General features: G+C 48.3%; 1 non-coding gene and 1 pseudogene across 1 annotated transcript; one reads left to right on the forward strand and one right to left on the reverse strand.

Annotated features, from left to right (window-relative positions):
• Positions 1-5518: 5518 nt before the first annotated feature.
• Positions 5519-5625, reverse strand: LOC129514352 (U6 spliceosomal RNA). The gene has a single exon (XR_008665413.1). It is a non-coding gene; the product is annotated as a U6 spliceosomal RNA (small nuclear RNA).
• A 4811-nt stretch (positions 5626-10436) lies between these two features.
• LOC129514070 (epidermal growth factor-like protein 7) lies at positions 10437-11065 on the forward strand (annotated as a pseudogene).
• Positions 11066-12136: the final 1071 nt, after the last annotated feature.

The raw sequence follows: 12136 nt of genomic DNA on the forward strand, positions 1-12136 counted from the left end.
GCCCCGACCGCCTTCGCCGCGGAGGTGTTTTCCGTGAGCCTCTCCTCACGGCTGGGCCGACTGCCCCTCACCGCAAGCGCTCCGAGGTTCCTTCGTCTGTAGAGCGTGGACGAGGATAGATCACATGGTGATTCCCAACTGCTCCACCTTCCCACGCTCCTTTTGCTGTTTAACTTAGCAGCGTTAATAAGGAAAATAGTCATTCCTTAAGCATCTACAACCTGGAGGCATTACTACATAAGACGGTTTCCTATCAGCAAGGGATTTACAGAATAAAGCCCGAATTCCTTAATCTAGCTTTCAGTCTCTGTGTGAGCTAAAAAACTGTATTCCCAGGCCCACCTCATACTCCACCCTCCTGGTAGCTTGGTTATTTACAATCTGTGGAAGGAGGCCTAGCACTCCCCCCCCCCCCCCCCCCGGCCTGGAACTTTTTTTTTTTTTTTTTTTTTAGGTTCTTACTGATTTATTTATTTATTTTTGTATATTTTTTTACTGGAGTTCGATTTGCCAACATATAGCATAACACCCAGTGCTCATCCCGTCCAGTGCCCCACTCAGTGCCCTTCACTCGGTCACCCCATCCCCCCACCCACTCATTTGGGGAATATAAAATATAGTGAAAGGGATTATAGGGGAAAGGAGAGAAGATGAGTGGGAAAAATCAGAGAGGGTGAGGAACATGAACTCTGGGAAACAATGGAAGTGTCTTTCTTGTGCTGTATGCAGGCTTCCTGATGGGACGCAAGCATGCAACTACAACAGCAACAGGAATGATCAGTTAGGATGCGGTTTAGTTGCACATAACGAAAGAAAATAACTTACAATAGAAATTTATTACTCTCTTCACAAAAAGGAAGTCCAGAGGTAGGAGCGCTGCTCTGCTACACTCAGCACTTGGTTTCCAATCTTAAGATCACCTCATTATGAGGATGCCTGGGTGGCTCAGTGGTTAAGCGTCAGCTTTCAGCTCAGGGTGTGATCCTGGAGTCCCGGGATGGAGTCCCACCCACATTGGGCTCCCTGCATGGAGCCTGCTCCTCCCTCTGCCTATGTCTCTGCCTCTCTCTCTCTCTCTCTCTCATGAATAAACAAATAAAATCCTTTTAAAAAAATAAAAGATCACCTCATTATGTTCCACCTTTGGAAGTTGGGAGGAGAAATGGGTAAGAGTGCACCCTTTTCTTTTTTAGGAGACTGCCTTGGAAGTCCCATACCTTTGTGCTTACATCTCATCTGCCAAAACATAGTCCCATGGCTCTACTGAGAAATGCAGTCTTTTAACTAGATACATGTGCCCTGCTTTAAAAAAAAAAAAAAAAAAAAAAAAAAAAGGTCTCTGGGACTAATAGAGAATGGTTGAGTGAATACTGGAAGGTAACAGCTGTCTTTCTCATGGGTGACAGGTAAAACCATGAGAAAGGTCCCCAGGAATAAGCCTTGAGAAACTTCAAACTTTTGAGGTAAAACAGTGGAAGAAGAGCCAGTGAAGGAAACTAAGAAGCAGAGGCTGTGAGAGAACAAAAACCAGGCAGGTGTGATGTCACAGATGCCAAGATAAAATGTTTCCAGGAGGGAGTGGTCAATTATGACAAATGCTGCTGAGAAATCAGGAAAGAACAGAAAAGTGGCCACTGGATTTGGCAATATCATAAGGAGGGGGAATGTTCCTCCTCAAATAGGGAGGTCTGATACTGGATGGCTAAAACAATTAATTTCTATATGTTGGTCACAATAGGCTAGGCTTTGCTGTGGTAACACACAACCCAAATGGCTCAATGGCTTAACATAAAAATGGTCTATTTTCCTTACTTGTGCAAGATGAGTGTTGATTTGGGTCAAGGCACTTTCCAAGACACGTATCCTCTACTCCACTGAGTAACTCAGGGATCCAGGCCACTTCCATCCTGGCTTCCACAACCTCAATGCAAGGCTTTCAGGATTGCCTCAATAAGGGAAAGATTGCTGTAGGGTTATACACTGGCAATTAAATACTCCAGCCTGAAAGGGCACTTATTACTTTCTTTTTTTTTTTTAAGATTTTATTTATTTATTCACAAGAGACACAGAAAGAGAAGCAGAGACATAGGCAGAGGGAGAAGTAGGTTCCCTGCAGGGAGCCTGATGTGGAACTCGATCCCAGGACCCCGGGATCATGATCTGAGTCAAAGGCAGTTGCTCAATTGCTGAGCCACCCAGGTGCCCAGCACTCATTACTTCCATTCAGACTATTAACTGGAACTTGTCATGCAAGCCAAATTTAACTGTAAGGGAGGCTGGGAATTGTAGGAGGGAGTCATGGACTAGTTAGTAAGCAGTATTATCAAAGCCATGGTTCCCTGTAGTTATTTTTTACTCTGTCCTAAGCACCCAATGTCCTGATAGGATGCAGGGCTGCTTTCGAGGAGGTGTGTGCCTGTGGTAAGGACGAAGGGTAGGGGAAAGGGATGCCTTTTTTCTTAGGTTAGATTGTGTTGAAGGAGATGGGGACCCTTGATTCCAGGCAGCCCCAGATGGCTTTTAGGTGCTTCTCCCTGTGCAGCTGTCAGAATCCAAGCTTGCTGAAAAGCTCAACGCACAGAATGTTTGCTTGTCTTGGTGCTGGCACCCAAACAAACTCTGCCTCAGCTCAAAGCTGCCACCATCCGGGATTTGGCAGAAAGCTGACCTCTCATAAATGCCATTGAACTTTGCAATGGCCCCGTTTCTTTCCTCCTGGATTTTCTTCCCTCTGGATCCATCACTCTTGAATCGAGGGACTAAAGCAATTCCACCCACTTTTTTTTTTTTTTCTGTGTCCTCACTTGGTAGAAACTGAAGAGTGACTCAGGGAGATGACATGAGAAAAAGAAGGATTTTTACTCATCTATTCACCCATTCAGTAAACATTTATGATAGTTTGTGCTAGGCTTTTTGTCAGGCATGAGGGTCATGGAAATGAACAGCATAGCCTAATGAGGGCTACAAACAAGAAAGCGGGTCTTTGGGATACTAGGTGACAAAGGCACGTACAGGAAGCTCTGACAGAGGAGGGCATGGCAAGCCCTGTGGTCAGGGATGGCTTTCTGAGGAAGAGCTCTTTCATTTTTTTAAAAAAGATTTTATTTATTTATCCATGAGACACACAATCAGAGAGAGGCAGAGACAGAGGCAGAGGGAGAAGCAGGCTCCCTGCAAGGAGCCTGATGCGAGACTTGATCCCGGGACCCCAGGATCACATCCTGGGCCGAAGGCAGGAGCTAAACTGCTGAGCCACCCACGGATCCCCAGAAGAGCCCTCTCAGCCCAGTCTCAAAGGATGAGTAGGAGTTGACACTTGTAAGTAGGGGAAAGGGCAGAGGGAGTCTGGAGGAAAGGCATAGGGGTACAAATGCAGGATTGGTCTGAGGAGCTGTGGGCAGCAGGCTGTGACAGGAGTAGAGAATGTCTGAAAGGATGTGAGAGAGAAGAATGGAAAGATTCTGTGTTAGGACTCCATCAGATGCAAGGAAAAGAAGGCCAACATGAACTAGCCTATGCCAAAAGAGTAAGTTTTTGACTCATAAACCACCCTTTGAGACAAGCATTACAGCAACAGGCCCAAAGATCAACCATATCCAGGGAGCCACCTGCACTCCTCCCTCATTCCATCTTTCCTCATCTGCCTGGCAGCTCTTCCTCCTCCTTCTTCTTTTAATTATGGTAAAGTGTAGAGGCGCCTGGTTGGCTCAGTGGTTGTGTCTGCCTTTGGCTCAGGTTGTGATCCTGGGGTCCTGGGATCAAGTCCCAAGTTGGGCTCCCTGCTGGGAACCTGCTTCTCCCTCTGCTTGTGTCTCCGCCTCTCTCTCTGTGTCTCTCATGAATAAATAAATAAAATCTTTAAAAAATAATTGTGGTAAAGTGTACATTACATAAAATACCATTTTAACCAATTTTAAGTGTGCGGTTGAATAACATTAAATATATTCACATTGTTTGTGTGAGCACCACCCATCTCCAGAACTTTTTAAAAAAAGATTTATTTATTTATTTATTTATTTATTTATTTATTTATTTATTTATTTATTTATTTCAGAGAGACAGAGCAAGGACACAGAAGGAGAGGGAGAAGCAGACTCCCCGCTGAGCAGGGAGCCCAGATCCCAGGACTTGATTCCAGGATCCCAGGATCATGACCTGAGCCCAAGACAGATGCTTAACCAACTGAGCCACCCAGGTGCCCCCATCTCCAGAACTTTTTTTTTATCTCTCAGACTGAAACCCTATTAAACAATAACCCTCTCTTCTCCCTACTTTGGTTTTTTAGACCACTTTACTCTCCAGGCTGTAACTGTGCCCAACAGCAATCCCCAGCTCATGCCTCCTAGCTTCCTTACCAGAGAGATGAGAAATTTTCTTCCCTTTGTTCCAAATCTCCAAAATCCTTCAGGAGGATTCTGATTGACCAAGCTTGGTCACATGTGCACTCATACCCTTGATTATGGGGAATGGGATGCTAAAATTGATTGTCCCCACCTGGACTATATGGTTGGGCCAGGGGAGGAGCCATTCTTGTGTTTTCAGAAGGAAGGAGGGGCCAAACATGACCAGGTAAAATATGAACCATTCACCGGAGATAATTTGGACCAGGTCACCAGAAGCCTTGAGCGCCAGGCTGAGGACCTCAGCTTTTATTCTGTTAGGCAGTGAGGCATTGTGGGAATATTTTGGTCAAGGAGAGCAATATATACAAAGAAGCTGGTCTGGAAAATCTGCTCTTTCTTTACTTGAGGCTCTACTTTTGAGTTTTCTCTTGCCTTTCAAGGTTGTTCTGAAAGCTAATTTTATTTATTTTTTCATGAGAGAGAGAGAGAGAGAGAGAGAGAGAGAGGCAGAGACACAGGTAGAGGGAGAAGCAGGCTCCATACAGGGAGCCTGACGTGGGACTCCAGGACCACGCCCTGGGCTAAAGGTGGTGCTAAACCGCTGAGCCACCTGAGCTGCCCTGAAAGCTAATTTTAATCAGATGTCACCCGAATACTAACTGGGCCCCAGCTCCTTCCTCTGACCTTAGAAGTGACCTCTACCTCTTATGACCCCTACTTTTCCCCTCTGGATCAAGAGTGGTGAATGCCACAAGTCCAATCTGGATCACCTCCTGTCTCCGGGTTTCCTGGCCCTCTCATTTCCCCACCTGCTTCAGGGAATGGCCTCCTCATTCACCTGGAAGTCCTCCTGACCTGTCCTCCAGCCCTACATCCAAGTTCCGCTTACCTCTAAAGTGCTTACAGAATCTTCTCCTGGCTTCAGGCTTCATTATTTCTCTTGCCTGGATTTGGCCCGAACCCCTCCATTGGTCTCTTTTGTGAATCTGCTCATACCAATCCCTTCTACAGTTCCCACTGCCAGCTTCATCTCCTTCCATGCCTTTTGAATAGAGTCATTTGGCCTTTTTCTATTTTTTTTTTAAGTAATCTTTGCACCCAATGTGGGACTTGAATTCATGACCACAAGATCAAAAGTCACATCTTCTACCAACTGAGCCAGCCAGGTGCCCCTTAAAAATATGGAACACTTCACAAATTTGTAGGTCATCCTTGTGCAGGAGCCATGCTAATCTTCTCTGTATCCTTCCAATTTTAGTGTATTTGCTGCCAAAGTGAGCACCATTGGGCCTTCTTAATATTATCTAAACATGACTCAAATTACCAAATTTTGTTTCCTTTGCAAATGCTGGCCCCTCTGCCTGCTATGCCTTTCCTATCTCTTTTCACTTGGTGTAATCACATACATGCTTCCAGGCTCATTTCCATGATCACCACCCTCCTTTCTATAGTCAGCTCACCACTCTCCTACCTTTGTTGTCTCCAGGGCACAATGGGGATAACTCTAGTGTCATACCTGTGACTAGGATGACCACATAATTTACTGTCCAAACCCAGGACACTTCTGAGAATGAAAGGGAATGCTATTAATAATTGCCCTGGTTCAACAGGTGTCAGCTGGTCTGTTCCAGGCAAAGTAGGGGGGCATGATCACCTACCCACACACAACATTGTTGAAGAACCTGGCACTTGGTGTTTTCATTTATCTTGTTCGTATCTCTCAGCTCTTTTAGGAAGTACTGTTATCCCCCATTTTTAAGATGGAAAAATGGAGCCTCAGAGAGAGAAGAGACTTGTGGTCACACAGCCAGAAGGAGGCAAAGCTGGCCGGGGAAGCCAGATCATTAGATTCTAAGCCCTGGACTCTTCTGACTCTAGAGGTCATTATATACCACCACAGCTAACCTCTCCAATACCAGGGTTTATTATCTAGGTTGGACATGTGTGGTCCCTCCATATGAAGGGAAAAGGTGGAAATGGTGTCTTAAACATCTTGTGCACCAACCCTGCTCAGAGCTAGCCTAGAGAAGGATTCAGGGCATGTTTGTTACATAGATGACTTCTTGAGGAAAGAACTGTGTGTCTCATCTTAAAATATGTATCCCCCTCCACACCTCGTACCTAGCACAGGACCAGCCATGCATCTATTTATTTACTAAAAGTTTATCAGGCACCAACTGTGTATTGGTGATATAACGATGAGCAAAAAGATAAGGTCCTTGTTCTCATGGAGCTTACTATACAAAAAAGATCACAAATAAACATACAGGTACAGATTGGGATAAATGCTAAGGAAAAATACCGGATATTGAGGTTTAAGACATAATTTGGAGGTAAATTTAATACATTTCAGTCATAGGGACACCTGGGTGGCTCAGTGATTGAGCTCTGCCTTTGGTTCAGAGTGTGATCCGGGCTCCGGGGATGGGGTCCCACATCTTGGCTCATTATAGGGAGCCTGCTTCTCTTCTCTGCCTATGTCTCTGCCTCTATCATGAATAAATAAATCTTAAAAATACGTTTCAGTCATAGATTTGATGGGGGACAGCAAGATGGACACGGCTATCAGGTTTTTGCTTAAAACAGAGATGGAGACAGAAAGAAGAAACAGTTTGGGTAGAAACTGGCTGGCTGGTTGGGCTGTGTGGGGCTTGAGGTGTCTGTGGGATTTCTGTTTGATTCTTCCCCACCTCCAGCCAGGTTAAATGATTTCCCCAAAGCTGCAAAACCGTGGCAAGTAACGGAAACCTGCTTCGGCCAGTCCTAACAAAGCTGGCTTCAGGTAGCACAGTGGGAAGAGGGACACCTGGGGAAAGGCAGGAGAGAAGCAGATAAAGGATGTGTTCACGGAGACAATAATCAGACCTCCCAAGCCGCGGCGAGGATCGCAACGAGAAACCAGGGACCTGGCAGCGGTTAGCTGGGCAAGCCCCCGCCCTACCCGGCTCTGCGCGGGGCCGGAGCATCCCATGCGCGCCGGGACGCGGCAGTGGCTGCTCGGTGCCTGGAAACCCGAGCAGCCGGGCAGGCTCGGCTGCGGGACCGCCAATCGGGGAGCGCCTGCTGGCGGCGCCACGTGACCGGCCTCCCTCCCCACCCCCTTCTCCAGCCTTCCAGGGAAGACAGGCATCCCCGCCACCCCGCGCCCCCGCCCCTCGCGTGCCGCAGTGGCGCGGGAGGGCGCAGAGGCGAGCGGCCGGGATTCCGCCGCAGTCTGCTGCGGCGCGGGGGTGGGGAAGGGGAGGAGGCAAGCGCTTTGCAGCTGCAGCGTCCGCAGTGTTTTCCGTCAAGGTCAAGCGTACCCATTCCCCGGCAACGCGGTCCCGGGAATCCCTCCCTTGTCATCCTCCCAGCCCTTCCCGCCGCCGCTGCCACGCGCCTGGCCCGCCTGGGCCTCGGCCTCTCGCTGGGCTTTTCCGCGGGGACAGCGAGGGGGGGGGTTCAATCCATCCTGCCCACAGCTTCCCAGCTTCTTTTGTCATAAGCACACCTCATTCTGTGTCCCTGTTTTAAACCCCACACTGGCTCCCAGTGCCCACTAAGAAAGCATTAAAGCCCTTTAGAACCGAGCCCCAGTTTAACCCTTTCCAGCTCCACCGCCCCCTCACACCAGAGACCCGGTCCCTCCGGACACTTTGCCCTTCCAGGAACGGTCACCGCTTGCATGCTTAAGTGACTACTGTTGCTGTATCTTTGGCCTAGCGTGCCCTTTGCGAACCTAGCAAATTCATAGAACCCAGTCTGATCGCAGGAATGCAGTGGAGGTGGAAACCCATGCTGAAATGCCCTTTGGCAAAGGTTCACAAAGTTGAAAGCCTACAGGGATCAAACAGGAGAAATAAGGCCAGTGGGCCAGGGCATAAGAAAAATCTGTCTAAATTAGGGCAGGGACTGTGCTCTCCATTCAGGCCAAAATGCTCCTTGAGGAGAATGTGGGTCCCATGATGTCAGATTTTATGAGTTTACAAGAAAAGGCACAAATCTAGATTTTCATGTGTAATCTCTCAATTTTCAAAAGTATTTTACTTATTCATGAGAGACACACAGAGAGAGGCAGAGACTAGGCAGAAGGAGAAGCAGGCTCTCCGCGGGGACACTGACAACTGGGCTCATCCAATGACTCTGGGATCATGATCACAACCTGAGCCAAAGGCAGATGCTCAACCACTGAGCCACCCAGTTACCCTTAATCTCTCAATTTTTTTTTTAATCTCTCAATTTTTAAATGTTGTTTTAATTTTTAAAAAAACATACCTGTGGACCAGATGCAGCTTGTAGATCCTCAGTGCATAACCTCCTGACCTAGGGAAGAGAATGGCTTTTGTTGGAAAAATACTTTGAAAAACTGTTGAAGGTGAAGGTTTGCTCTTGAAGCTCTGAGTGACAGCTGCTGTGGAGGCAAGAAGGAAGTGGAGTAGGATTTGATTTTGTTCCTAACATGACACTGATGTTTTAAGCTACCGGCACTCAAGAGAATCTACCAGAAACTGGAGGACTGGGTTTGGGAAATGGGCAGGAATCAAGGGTGGGGAGTATAGGGGAAGCCTGTTGGGCAGCCAGCAGCCACCCACCAGCATCACCTACCATGAACGATAGCAAACATTTCCTCCTATCCTCGTGGGGGCTACCTGAAAGCCTGAGAAATACCCTGTGGTGCTTTACTGGTGGGGGTGGGGTAGGTGGATGAGGGAGAGATAGGAGGGAAAGCCAACCACCACCACACCACCCCCGCAACCTCTAAGGTTTCATACAGTGGGATAATGCCTGGAATGGAAATTGGAGAGCTCCTTAGAAAGAGAGAATTGGAGACAATAGCCAAACTATGGCAACTGTTCCAAGGTTGATGGGCTGCAGATAATGGAGAGGAATCAGAAGAGCAGACTGAGGCCATCTTGGGAACCAGGTTACTTTTAGTTCACCCTGAGGTTTTTTGTACCTATGATGTGATCCCTTTCTCTGTCCCATCGCTGGAAACCTTAAAAAATAGTCTTCTATACCCACTGAGGCTATCTTGACTGGGGTGTTTGTGGAAATAGCAGAAGGGGCCAAGTTTTACATCTATTTTGGTATAGTATTGACCAAAGACAGTACATGCTGAAGCAGGAGCTGGATCAGGAGAAATCAAATTGCCCAGGAATTTCCAGTAATCTTGGAGAGGGTTTTTGCAGTAGCTACTTGGGCTCATTCAGTGAAGATCTCAAGGGGTCAGGAGGCCCCTGGACAATAATCAAGAACCCCTAGGTGACAATAATCAAGAACCAGCTACAATTTACTGGATGCTTACTTGTGCCAGACACTATGCTACATATATATATTATCACTTCCCCCATGCCCCCTGCAGTGATGACACTATCATCATAGTCCCCATTTTACACATGAAGAAATTAAGGCCGAGAGAAGTGCCCAAAGCCACACAGAAAAAGTGGACTGGACCTGCTCTCCAGCCGATTGCTGCCAGCAAAAGAAATTAGCATCATGTCTGCACTTACCATGCACACAGTGGGTGCTACATACATATTAGATCAATTCATCTAAGGGAGGCCAAAAGCAGTGCCTTCAAGTCTCAGATCTCTGTGCCCTTGGGCAAGTCATACACCCTCTCTAGTTTCCATTTGTGGAATTATAGTATAGACTTCAGGATTATTGTGGCATTTACATGAGACCAAGTCATAGAATTTCTATAACTTGCCATACATCAGGCAGCTGTTGTTGCTGCTAAAAATGATGATGATGGTGGGGACTGAGGAAGGAGCAGAGACTGAAACCAGGATCTGGAAGCGCCCGCACTGTATCAACTCAGATGGGCTCTAGTTTGCAGTTTCTAAGAGTACTGCGTCTTTATTTGTTCATCACGCCTACCTACTATGTGCCAATGCTTGACCTCATTTCATTAAAAACTGTTTCAGGAGCTCCCAGTTCAGGTGGCCATCAGGTGGCCTTGAGGACAAGGCTATCTCACCCGCAGACGTGGGCCATGTGGGGTTCACAGAGCTACTTCTGGTGTGGTTCCAGTGCTGGCAGTGTCATGCATGGCACCGAGCATGTCTACTGGGCTGGCTGAGGGTGTGCGCCATCAGGGCTCTTGTGCAGCAAATGTACCAGCCCTTCCAAGACTGTTGCACCTACTGGGCCATCTACAGGACTGCCTACTGCCCTGGGCCAGCCTCCACCAGGCTCCGCTCCACCTGCTGCCCTGTCTGGAAGAGAACCAGCAGGCTCCCCAGGGCCCATGGAGCAGCAATATGCCAGCCACCATGCCAGAATGGAGGGAGCTATGTCTAGCCAGGCTGCTGTCACCACCCTGCAGGATGGCAGGGTGACACCTGCCAGACAGACGTGGATGAATGTGGTGCTGGAGGGGGCACTTGTCCCCCGTACTGTGTGAACACCTCGAATAGTTACTGGTGCCAGTGTCAGGAAGGGTATAGCCCATCTGCAGATGCTATGCTCTGTCTGCCCAAGTGAAGGACCCCCAGGGTAGCCCAAACCCTCTGACAGGAATGGACAGTACAGTAGAGGAGGAGGTGCAGAGGCTTTGGCCAAGAGTGGATGTGCTGGAGCAGAAGCTGCGTCCCTTGAGGGCCCTGGAGCACAGGCTGCCTGACCCCCGCAGCCTCCTGGCTCACTCCTTCCGGCAGCTGGACTGCATTGACTCTCTGAGTGAGTAGATCTCCTTCCTAGAGGAGCAGCTGGGGCCCTGTTCCTGCCAGAAGAAGCTGTGACAGACTTGGCCCAGGTCCCTGGCTATGGCCACTGAGAGCCAGTGCCCACTCTACTGGCTAGCACCCCTGCCCCCCCACCAGGGGGCCCGTGCCTGAGGGAAGGGACGAGGGTCCAGCTAGCCAGGCAGCATGTCGGGGAGGGGCATCTCTGATCTGTGTCAGAATAAAATGAGGGTTCAGGGGAGAGGGAAAAAGCTCTGTTTCATTATGAATAGATACTCAGTTATTTTCATTTTACAAGCAAGAAAGGAGGTTAGAGAGATGATGTGACTTCCCCAAAGGGAACACAGCTGGAAAGTGGCAGCGGCAGGATTTGAACTTGGGTCTAGGTGCCTCCAAAACCTTGTTCTTTCTGTTTTCTAGTCAGTCTTTCCTCCGTTCACCAGAACATTTATCGAGCATCGACTAAGTGCCAGGTCTTCTGTACAGGCAGGGGATACAAGACCCAGACAATGTGAGAGAAGTTCCAGGTCAAGCTGGGGAAGCAGACCACTCAGTAGACACTCACATTTCACCATGACAAGCTCTCTGCTGGGCAGAGTGCAGTGATAGAAGAGGGGCTGTTGCCTTAGACTTGCCTTTCTCTTTGGCCCATGGACCCCTGAGGCACATCTCAAACTTGCCTAGTGGTCTCCAAGTGCCCCTACTCTAAAGTAGGAGGAGACACAACTTCATCCCTCCTCCCTGGGCAGAGGGAATTGTTGCAGTGGGAACAGACAATAATCAACAATCCTCTGCAAAAGAAATCCCTCCCAACTCACCTTTCCTCTGTCTCTGTGTCTCTGTGTCTGTCTGTCTCTCTAACACACGCACAGTCTATGATGACAAGAGGTGGGTGATGGGTTAATGCAGTCTCTGCATCCTTTGGTATTCCCTGCCTGGTTTGTTCTTGCCATTTGTTGTCTCTGCTCTAAAGGCAAAATAACAGGACACTTGCATTTAACACCCTGGGACACATGCATTACAAAGAAATCAGGAGGGGGTGCCTGGGTGGCTCAGTCAGTTAGGTGTCCAACTCTTGATTTCAGTTCAGGTCTTGGTCTCAGAGTCATGAGTTCAATCCCTGAGTTG

This window comes from Nyctereutes procyonoides, unplaced genomic scaffold (genome assembly GCF_905146905.1).
Source record: "Nyctereutes procyonoides isolate TBG_1078 unplaced genomic scaffold, NYPRO_anot_genome, whole genome shotgun sequence".
In the NCBI taxonomy this organism is placed as follows: domain Eukaryota; kingdom Metazoa; phylum Chordata; class Mammalia; order Carnivora; family Canidae; genus Nyctereutes; species Nyctereutes procyonoides.